Here is an 11,105-nt window from a genome sequence, read left to right on the forward strand (position 1 = left end):
AAACTGAGCCTGACTGAATGGCAAAAAGAATTTCTTGGGTATCACTGCATAGATTTTGTTGTTGTTGTTGTTGTCGTTAAGTCCTTTTTTAATTGCATTATAGTCAATGCAATAAATAATGCAAAAGCAGGCAATAACATATATTCCAATTAACTGGACTGTCTCCAAGGAAGAGATTTAAAGCTGAAGATGCTTAATGCCAAGGACTACTGTTTAATTGCAACAATAATTCCACCTAAGTGGAATGCCCTCAAGCAACCTAGTAGCAATTGGGTCCACGACTATTCCTATGTACTGAAAATTTCTCCTATCAGTTCTGTTTATTTTTTGTCATAGCACCTTTGCCTATCCTCTGCTTTCTACACATACTGCAACTCCAATACGATTTCCTATTGCCTGCTAGGCTGCTCCTTTCTAATCAGATAACTATGTAGGGCCATTACACAGACAACTCACATTTCCAATCACAGCATAGGCAGCTGTGACAGCTGAACTGTTTCTGGGCCTTTCTAATGTAACTAATCCACGTGTTGAAGTTTCTCCTCCAAGAGCTCAGTGATACAGATGTAACTGTACATCAGATACACCACAACCCTTTCATTCAAAGGACTTCCTACTCACACAGTCCTTGCAATACTAATATGAAGTGACAAAAAACATCTTGCAAATCTCTTGAATGAAAAGGAGGAAGGAAGGAAGTATGATATCCATAGCAGAAAACAAGTTTCTACAAGCTTTGAAACCTGTTCTATGCTATGTGGCAGTATATGTGATTCTTGCCCTCAAAATGAGTTTCATTATACATTCATGTCTTGTAAGCACTTAAATTGGCTGAACATTTCAATACCACTGCTGGAATGAAAAAAAAGCATAAAGACCTATATTTGGACACCGAATTGACACTATCCAGTGTGCACAATTAAATTGTACTTGAAGTTATAAATATCTGAATTCAGCTACAGTTTTGCATTGTTTCCTGGAATACCCTGTCCTTACAGAAGAGAATCTAAGCAGTTTAAAAATAACTGCTGTATTTTTCCCTAGCTAAGAGTGAAGCACAGCTGTTCCATCAAGCTTCTGCCCACAGCAGATGAACTCTGTAAAGGTGTGCTCCGAGATGGTGCTGTTGGCACTTCACCTCAATCATCAGTGCTTAGGAATCATTATCAGACAACAAAGGACATAACACACCTGAACAGTACAGAAGTGTTTATTCAATGCATAATTAATGCCAAGGACTTCCAGGCTGTGCCCAGGAACTAGTGTGAATAAGGAAAAGATAACAGTCTGGTGAATTGCAGCGGGTATTTGCATTCCTTTTCTTAACATTTCCAGGACATGGAAATACCTACGTCAGGTGATGTGCTTGCTGTTAAATGATATTGTGACTCCTGTACAATTATGAAAGACACCAGACAGGTCATTTTGAGAGAGGACTGAGTTCATAGCAGTAGGGAGGAAAAAAGAAGTTTGGAATGCCACTCCAGCTCCATGAGAGCACACTGTGCTTTCTCACAGCCAGACAGTACACCTGCCTGCTTTCCTGCTCCAGGTGTGGAATGAAACCCGCTAATCATACATAAAAATGTATCACTGGTCATTCTTGTAAATAATGAATCAGCATTACTATCATTCATTTCATATGTAGCCATGTGAAGTCTGATGAAAACTGAGCTCCTTGTTATAAAGTAATGTAGTGCAGTGGTTGCCAGCATGTAAGCTGTAGCAGTTCACAGATTTACTGCAATGCAAGCCATGAACAGAGCAACTCCAGAGTTTTCCTTAACAGCTCAAAGAAAAATCTTTCCCCATAAAATTATTACAGACCTGTGCCATAGCAGGTGCTAATGATTAAGGGCTTTTTTGCTGGGGAACTGTCACTGAAGAGATCATAACCCTCAAGCCTGGTTATGATTACACTTCAAGATACTGCGATTTCAGTGTCATTGAGAACACCCATAGCAGATCAAACATTTAGCATTTCTAAATCCCAAAATGAGGTTCCAGAAAGGAACCTCTGACTAACATTTAAGTGCTTTGTGTATTGTAAAAAAAAAAAAATAATAAAATAACTTAAGAAGCTTCTTCTATGAATGCCTAATAAGTGATGTAATTGAGGGCTTAATAGCAATTGGAAAGCATCCCAAATCCACTTGTCTTAAGCAACCCATCTAGTGGTTAAAATGGTGGCTAATCTTGAAAGTGCGACTGGAAGTTTCAGGTGAAACACTGGCAGTTTTCTGATCTTTTTATTCTAGACCTTGAAAGTGAAGGAGCAGGTTCCTCCAAGCCCCTTTTTAGTTTCTGGCATTCACAGCTGGCAACTTGAGCCCTTAGAGTCTCCTCCATGTTTACTTAAACTACTGACACCACAATGGTTTGAAATAAGAAAGCTTTTAACACAGGCATTTACTGGGCTGTCAGGTACAAGAAAAATGCAGCAATAATAAGTATTATTTGGCTTCACCCCTGAGGAGCTTTCAAATGTTTGATAAAATAACCACCAAAATGTATACAGACCACAAGGCACTATAACTGGCATCAGCTTCTCAGAAATTTTAATCCTCACAATTCAGAATAACTATGGTAGAACTGCTTGTTAGCACATTAATTTTGTACATTTGCAGGTGACAAAAGAGACCAAAACAGAAATATTTTGAACATTTATTTTAGCACACTCATTACCGAGTAAATACATTGTGCTTTCCAGTCCCAGAACATGATCAGGATGACCGCATCATTTTCTGAACAAAGCCCTCTTCTCTGTTGTAAGGAAGAATGGTTGAACAGCATCATTTCACAAGAGAACTGCCTCAAGTAAACTAATGCACTGTTAACATGTCTGCTGAAAATCTTTTTTTCTTCTACCCTGCCTTATTTCCATTCAAACCACTAGCCATGTCATTGACATATCTAACCCTGAGGCAGGCCATGCATCAAAATCAAGAGGAGGGCTGACTGGACCCTAAAAGTGATATACCAAAGCATTCAGATAAGGAGCTGCAACCATTTCTATAGTCACCCTACAAACCCCAGGTATCTCTTGGCATGAGCACCTCCAGACAGAAATTTCAATGTTCTTATTTCTAACTACCTAGAGAGAGAGAGAGAGAGAGAGAATGACTTCCACTCTGACCAATTCTTCCTTACAGAACAGAAAGGACAGAACTGAATATGAACACTCTGACTATTATCACAGAGAAACCACTCCTGACATCTTGCTCCAGGTGATATTGGTAAATGCCTCTCCACCAAAGAAAAATGCATTTTGGGAGCAGCAGTACTTTCCAAAACTAGACTGCTCATGTCCTATGCCTTAGGCCAACATGTCACACATTGTCAGTGTAGAAGGCTGCAAAAATGTTCTCAAACCAGTTTTTTGTTATTAAAATAATCTGGCATTTCTGCGAGTTTTCTAGAAAATATAAAGTTGTATCTTTATAGAAGGTAAAATGTTCCTCAGTTGCACAGAATTTTCCTTTCTTCAAGTACAACAATAAAACCTCAGTAAGACAAATCAAAGCTGCATCACTAGACTAACTTCCCACCTTTAAAGTATGCAAATACTGTGCTTAAGACCTCCATTTACTAAGGTCTGCAAAGCTTTTGGCTGTTCATATCATTATATGAAACTCTGCACTAAACCTCCAAATCACTTGCAGAGACCAACTACAAGGCACCATAAAATAAAGCGTACAGTTATCACATTAGACTATATTTTCATGTTAGTTTTCCAAATGCCCAAACTCAAAGTGCAAAGGGACAGGAGTTTTTTTTATATTCAGGCATTGATTCAAAGAACTAATCAGCCAGAGAAACAGGCTGTACAAGCCAGGCATCCTACAGTGACAGAAGAAAATCACAACATTATCTGTCATTGACTTGAAAGCGGGAATTCTATTTTTTAATATAACACTGAGAAATGCAAAAATTGTAATTTCATGAACCCTCACAGAGCTCACTATTATTCCCAAGCAGCAGCTGGAAAAAAGTGAGAAATAACTACTTGACTTCTGACTTTCAGAAAAAGGGGCAGAGAACAAATACTAGTCTGAATCTCACAACCACATGAAAACCCAACAGTAATTTTCTGCACCTCTAAGCTTTACAGTTATATCAGCTTCTTCACCATATCAGCACACAAAGCCTCTCAAATTGGTCTGACAACAACCATTTTACTTGCTTCTGATTGACAGAATCAGGTGCAGCATACTCCAGAGGGAAGGGATGCTTCTCTATTTTAAGCAGAGTTAATATATTAATATGCTGTCAATGCAACTCTGCTTAGCAAAGTGGAAATTTAAACATTGCTGCTGGTCAGCCAAAGTAGGCAGCCATTCTTCCTTCTTCACCAGCCAACCCTCACTACATTCTGCAAGTCTGAAAATACTATTCCAGCTCCTCGAGGAAAGAAATTGACCCATACACAGCTCAGCTGTCTTGGCTTTTTTACTTGGAGAAGGCAGCTTCCAAAGAAGAGATTATCCAGTTGTGAGATCGTAGATACATATATGACAGCCTCCAGATATTAAGACATACCAGGAATATCTAAAGCCAGACACTATTACCTTTCACACTGAGCAGTAGTAGTTATAAAAGTGCTGCTGGCTTACAGAGGTTAGCAATGGAATACCAGGGAAAAAAAAACAAAACAAACCAAAAAAAACCAGCAACAACAAAGACAACAACAAACAAACCAACCTTGTCAGTGTTGGTTTTTTAGTAGAAAATTGTTGAAAAGTATCAGTTTCATCAAGTTCCTGAATCCCAGCAGCTCTAGTGGTACCACCTGGAAGCTCACAAAGCACTCAGAAGCCACAATCTGTATAAGGCAATGGAGCATTAACCTAGAAGGCTGGAGCCTATTTTGAAAAGTAAGTTTCATTTCTGTAAAAAAAAAAAATCCTAAAAAAGCACCAGTAGGTCACAGGCTTTCAGATACACACCAGTAGCTATATCCTAGCAACATGTTCAACAAAAAACAACCTATGCAGATGCACTATACAAATGTTATTGTATCAAAGGTTCAATTGGCAAAACTGAATAAACCAACCTGTTGTCCTGGTTTCAGCTGGGATAGAGTTAACTTTCTTCCTAGTAGCTGGTATGGTACTGTGTTTTGGATTTAGAATGAGACTAATGTTGATAACACAGTGATTTATACACACTGAGAAGATCCTGCTGAGCCTTCTTTTCTCTAGGCTGAACAGTCACAGCTCTCTCAGACTCTTCTCATATAAGCAAAGTCCCTTAATCATGTCAGTGGCCCTCCACTGGACTCTCTCCCATAGCTTCATCTCCCTCTTGTACCGGGAAGCCCAGAACTGGGCACAGTACTCCAAATGTGGCCTTACCAGTGCTGCGGAGCGAAGCTGTTGAAGCAAGTAAACTTGGAAGTCATTCCCAAACATACGAAGAGCAAGGTGACTGGGAATAATCAGCACGGATTTATGAAGGGGAAGTTGTGTCTGAACAACCTGTAACCTCGAGGGCAGAGCAGTGGATACTGTTCATCTTTGCTTTAGTAAGGCTTTTGACACTGTCTACCATCACATGCTAATAGACTGGCTGATAAATTACCAACTGAATAAGTGGACAGTGAGGTGGACTGAAAACCGGCTCCAGTGCTGGGTTCAAAAGGTTGTGATGAACAGCATGGAGCTCTGCTGGAGGCCAGTTACAGCGGGGTAGCCCAGGGATTAATACTGGGACCAACATACCGATTCCCAAATTACATAATTACAGACACTAAGATACTGTTCAATTGAATTACCTAGAAGTGAATCTGCAAAACTAAATCTTTCAGAACTCCTCATCAGAAATATTTCAAAAGTTCTTAAATACAAAAGCTCCTTCTCTCAGTACCGGAAGTTATTTATGCAGCTACATCCATAAACTTTGTCAGCAGGCTAAGATATTCAAATGGCTCCAAGAGTGGCCACAAAGACAATTAATCCAACACTCCTGAAGACCTGGCAGGGACAGGAAACAGCTTGCACCTCATGCTTGGTTGCCACCATTCCCTCCCCAGAAAACAACTTATGTTCCTTTAAATTATTATCAGTATAGGCACACTGAGCAAGACCCAGCATATGGGAGGTACTGGACCACCAATGCAGGTTCTATGGAAGTGGAAACCCATACCTTACATCTTCTTCCCACCTGACTAAAACAATACCATATGAAAACTCTGGGTGCCAGCACTATAAAGCATTAGAGACAAAGGAAAATTCTGCTATTTTTATTAACTACTTGGTAAGAAATACAGGCAGCATTTGCAATGTAAAAGACTTAGTTTTATTGAGAGTTGCATAATTCCATCATTGTATATCTTATCCTAAAATATATATAAATATATAAAAAAAGTAAAAATTGGTCCACATGCAAAAGGCTAGAATCAGACTGCTAACAGAAGAGCCCCAAAGATGGACTCTCCTCCTTTCAGTACAGGTTGGTCACTCTCTTAACAGAAACAACTGAAACTTATTAGAACTGATACAGTTTATAGTCCATCTTCAGCTACAAAGACAATTTTGGCCTACATTAACAACCTGGCAGAAAACCATGGTGGTTCAAGCACTGCTATTCAAGCACTTCCTGGACAGGTCAGCAAATTCCTTCAGGGATATTGGGAAGACACCCAATCATAAAACAAAACTGGAAGTAGATACTAATCTGTCATCCCCTAATATTTAACAGCCTTTAACTTTGGGCTCAAAAAATCCTTCTGAAAAGAACCTCGCAAATTAAAAGTTTTGATTCTTGATAGGATATTAGCTCCTACAGTCTCAGAAACACACCTTCTGCTTTGTATCTGCCTTATGTATTACTTACATGTGACCAGCTTCAAAGCACGTAAACACTTGTTTGCATGTCCTCACTGCAGATAAAACTGATCTCAAGCACAGTCATTCGCACCTCAGCATGCTTCAGCCCAGGTTGGAACGACAGGTGGAATCCTCCCTGCAGATGACGGGTCTGCTGCTCTAGCCTGGTAGCAGATCCCAGAACTGAAATACAAGACTTCGGTGCTAATTCTTCCCTACTTCAAAGAAAGAAAAAGCATTAGCAGACTTGCTGAACAGTATGGGAAGTGGTAAAGGACAGGCAGGGATAGATGGAGCAATTGGAATAATCATTTGATGGAAGAGAAGCAGGCAAGAGCCAATGTAGGGCAGAGGAGCTAAAAACAGAAAAAGGGAGCAGAGAAGGTTACAGCAGAGAAAGGGCAAGAGCAAGAATGCAGAGCAATGTTAAAACACTCTCAGGCACTAAATTTGCCTGTTAATTAATCCAACAGAAGCCTCTTCAAAGTCAAGCTCCAAATACACAAGACTAAAGCCAGACAATGCTAAAGGGGCATTTTTGTGGTACAATGAAAAACTCCTAGTGTACTTCACTGAGATTTGAGAGGTTCTTTCCCTTATTTTACACTTAGTATTCTTGGTCAAAACATTACAAAACATCTAAAACCAGACTAGGAAGCTGAAGTGTCTCTAGTAAGTTAGTTGGCAAATGATGGTCAGAATTAAACTAATAATCCCATTTGCTAGAAAACACTGCAGCATCACAGGTTTATCAACATTAGAACAAGTCTAAAGCATCTGGAAAAGAAGTAAGATTGAAGTACTGCTGCATAGGCTGCATGTATCTACTCTGCAGAGAAGAAACTTTATTAATCCCATTTTGGTTTTAGTTTAAGGAAAGACTTATGGTACATAAATAATACTGTGATACTGGGAAGAAGCCACTCTGCAGAATAGTGTCAAAAGAAGTTACTAAAATCAGCTAAATGTTTATTTGATGCACTTACAGAAAACACCAACTCCAACAAATTTAGTTAATTGTGGAGAAGTAACTTCCAAAGACATTTAATTTTATAATCAGAATCAAAAAGAACATGCCATGATAATATTCTGAGTTGAGATGGTCAAGATACTCCTAGATCTACTGAAAAAAAAAAAAAAAATAGTCAGTTTGACACTTATTTTCCTCCTGTCCCCCAATTGCAGTTGAACCTAGTTAGATACTAAATACAAGACTGTCTCATAAATTAAATATAAACTTCTGGTAAGAAATCATTAATTTGAAGGGAACACAAAATGCTAAAGGGCAAAGAAAAATGGCTACATCCAAGACAACATCCCAAAGAAAAGTGTGTATTTCATAATTACTATTGCTTTTATCAGCTTACTAATTCTGAATTATTATATTAACACTATAGGGTAGTCCCCACATCCCTCACCTTCCATTTAAGCTTTCCTAGTCAGGAGGAGTGGTTTTTACTATCAACATCTCACTGATCATCTAGGGAAGACTAGCTGCCCCACAGAAAACAAGTCTTTCTTAATGATTAATAACCCCCTTGCCTCTCTTTTGAACCTGCTCCTCAGATAACTATTTGGCTAGAAAAAAAAAAAAAAAAAAAAAAATTACTCTTTGCAGAACAGTAACATTAAATGGACTGCTAAACTCTACCGCTGTGCCAAACTACTTTTGTAATTTCATTTCTTTGCTTGAGTTTCTCATTCCTCCTGAAGACTCCTGCAGACTTTTTTTCCTTCCAAATTCCTTTCCAGCAGAATGAAAAAAAATCCCTATTTTCATTTTTCTAAACATGTTCTTCCTTTAGAAAAATATTAACCTCACTTTGTAAAATGTAACTTGTAATTGAGAATGAAGTAAGTCACATGGATTGATTTCAGCCATCAGCACAGAGGTGACACAACAGCGCAGGCCTTCCAAACCCCTTGATGCTTAAACTATGGGCATCATGATGCGGCCTTTAGCAAGCACAAAACACTATGACATTTTCCTAGTAAAGATACTGATGCCCCGAGATCTCCAACACCATCAAACTGCCACTTTCTTACACAGAGCAACCACTAAAACACTCATTTGCTGAAAACTACCCAATACATCAGTTTAACTGTATACAGCACCACTATGATAAAGTATGTAATACTTTAGATATAACTGACTACATTTTTTAGAATGAAAGTATCACTAAGATGTACACCTGCCTATGCAGAGAGACATGCAATTTATTTTTAAACTTATAATTTCAATATTGTACATAATTTATTTAAAGACTCAGATTTAACTTCTGTGTACAGATCAGGCCATCTCTAAATGGAGCCAGCAACACAGAGATTACGAATTATTTCAGGGTTTGTGGCATTTCTTCCCCTGACATCCTAACTCTATTTCTAGGCACAACATGCTATGGAATTATTTTCAACTGTACTTCAACATATACTTCAATCCAGTTTGCTAAACATAACTGAAAGCTCTATTAAAGCATAAGTTGGCATGCTTGAACCCCTACCATATTAAATTACTTAACTGAGCAAAAATATCTGGAAACACCCCCGCCTTTGTGCCCAGGCACTCCAACAACTTGTACACTGCCTTACTATTTTATACCAGGAATCAGACACCGGACATGAAGAATGCTACAGCTGTTTACTCACCTACAAAATATTCTATGTTTCACTTTATAGTTACAGGCTTACAACAACTGAAAGAAGAAAACACTCGTGAGACATTAAGCTAACATTAGTAGCGATATTCACAGAAAAAAGCTGTCACCTGAAGAGGCAGGTGCTTATGTTACCTGCTCTTAGAAGGGAAAAAGGTAATTTGCTTTCAACTTGATCTCATGAGCAAGCTTAGATTCCAAGGACAAATCCATCCAAAAGAGCAGATATCAAGCTTGGGAAAAGACCAAGCTTGAACTGAGCTGTGAGGGACAATTTCCAAAAGGAAGAACTGAACATGTCCTGACAGCTAAATACTGTCTTTGGGTAAAAACCCCAAATGCCACATAAATTCAAAATTTAGGAAGTTGCTACGAACTAAAGACAAATGCAAAGAACGGCCTAAGCTTAAGCAACTCTAAGCAAGTGCTGCTGGGTAAGAAAAAATATGAGGAAGGATTCACAAGAAGTTCTGTCTCAGCAGCTGCTGTAGTTACAGGGGGAGGCTGAAACATCTAGGTTGTTTCCCAAGCAACACCCCTGCAAAAAGAACATTTTAAATTATGTACTCTAATTTAAAACCCCACCTTTCTTCCTCCAAAGGTTTTACCCCTTTACTAAAGCAGGCTGGGGACTGGGTGAGAAAAGGAAAGAAACCAGAGCACACTTTTCCTGCCAGAGGAGGGCTCTGAGGAGCCACACACCAGCTGAAACGCTCCTGAGCCAGACCCTGAGAGCAGGAGGTTCGGGAGGCTCTGAAAAGCTGAACAAGTGGGAGTAGGGAGTATTCAAAATGTGTCACACATTAAAAAGGGAATTACATCACGGGAAAAGCAGTTTTAAGCCATTTGTTTTACTCTGGTTTCTGATCAGCCTCTTGAAAAGGGGGTGGGGGGACAGGACAAGGGAAACAGGCGTGAAAACGCGAATGTCACCGCCTCGCTCACTTCCAACCCGCGCAGACGGGGCTGAAACTAGACCGACCCACCCACGGCGGAGCACAGTGAGCCGGCGGCGGGCCCGGGACCGCACGGCAAACGCCTCCGGCCAGCCCGTGGGAGGGAGAAACGCCACGGGGAGTGGGCGCCGGCCCCCCTGCCCCCACCGGCGGGGCGGAGGCTACGGCTCGCGGGGGAAGGGCCGTGGTGCGTGGGCGCCCCGCGCGCGGGGTGCCAGCGGACCGGCGGGGGAGGAGGCCGGGACCGCGCCTCAAGGGGAAAGAGGGGGCGGCGAGGCCTGGGCCCCCGGAGCGCGCCCCGGGGCGGTGGTGGACGGGGTGCCCGGAAAGAGGGGAGTCTCCCGCGGGAAGGTAGGCGGCGGGGCCGGCCGCAGCGGGGCGAGGCCTCCGGAAGGGATGAAGAGAAGGGCCCGGGCCCCACCGGGGTGGGGGGAACCCAGCCAAGGGGCAGCCGGCTCAGACCGGAAAAGGACCTCGGACACGGCCCAGCCTTACCTCCCTCGCGGCGGCAGCTCCTGCCTCGCCTGTTGGGAGCGGCGCGGAGCCCAAGCCCCTCGCACCGGACACCGCTGCCCGCGGGTGGGGAGGCGGCGGCCGAGCTCGCCCCAGCCCCGCACTCCCCGATCGACCCCGCCCACCGTCTGGCCCCGCCTCCTCCCTCGCCCCAC

The 11,105-nt window shown here is 41.5% G+C and overlaps 1 protein-coding gene across 1 annotated transcript in view; it reads right to left on the reverse strand.

Moving 5' to 3' along the window:
• The window catches only part of SETD3 (SET domain containing 3, actin N3(tau)-histidine methyltransferase), a 57,142-nt gene extending 46,069 nt beyond the window's left edge, over nucleotides 1-11,073 (reverse strand). Inside the window, exon 1 of the mRNA XM_065839340.2 lies at nucleotides 10,933-11,073. The gene's annotated coding sequence lies outside the window, so the exon portion shown is untranslated. The remainder of the gene's footprint in view (nucleotides 1-10,932) is intronic.
• Between the last annotated feature and the right edge of the window lie 32 nt (nucleotides 11,074-11,105).

The sequence above is a fragment of the Patagioenas fasciata genome, chromosome 5 (genome assembly GCF_037038585.1).
Source record: "Patagioenas fasciata isolate bPatFas1 chromosome 5, bPatFas1.hap1, whole genome shotgun sequence".
NCBI lineage: Eukaryota > Metazoa > Chordata > Aves > Columbiformes > Columbidae > Patagioenas > Patagioenas fasciata.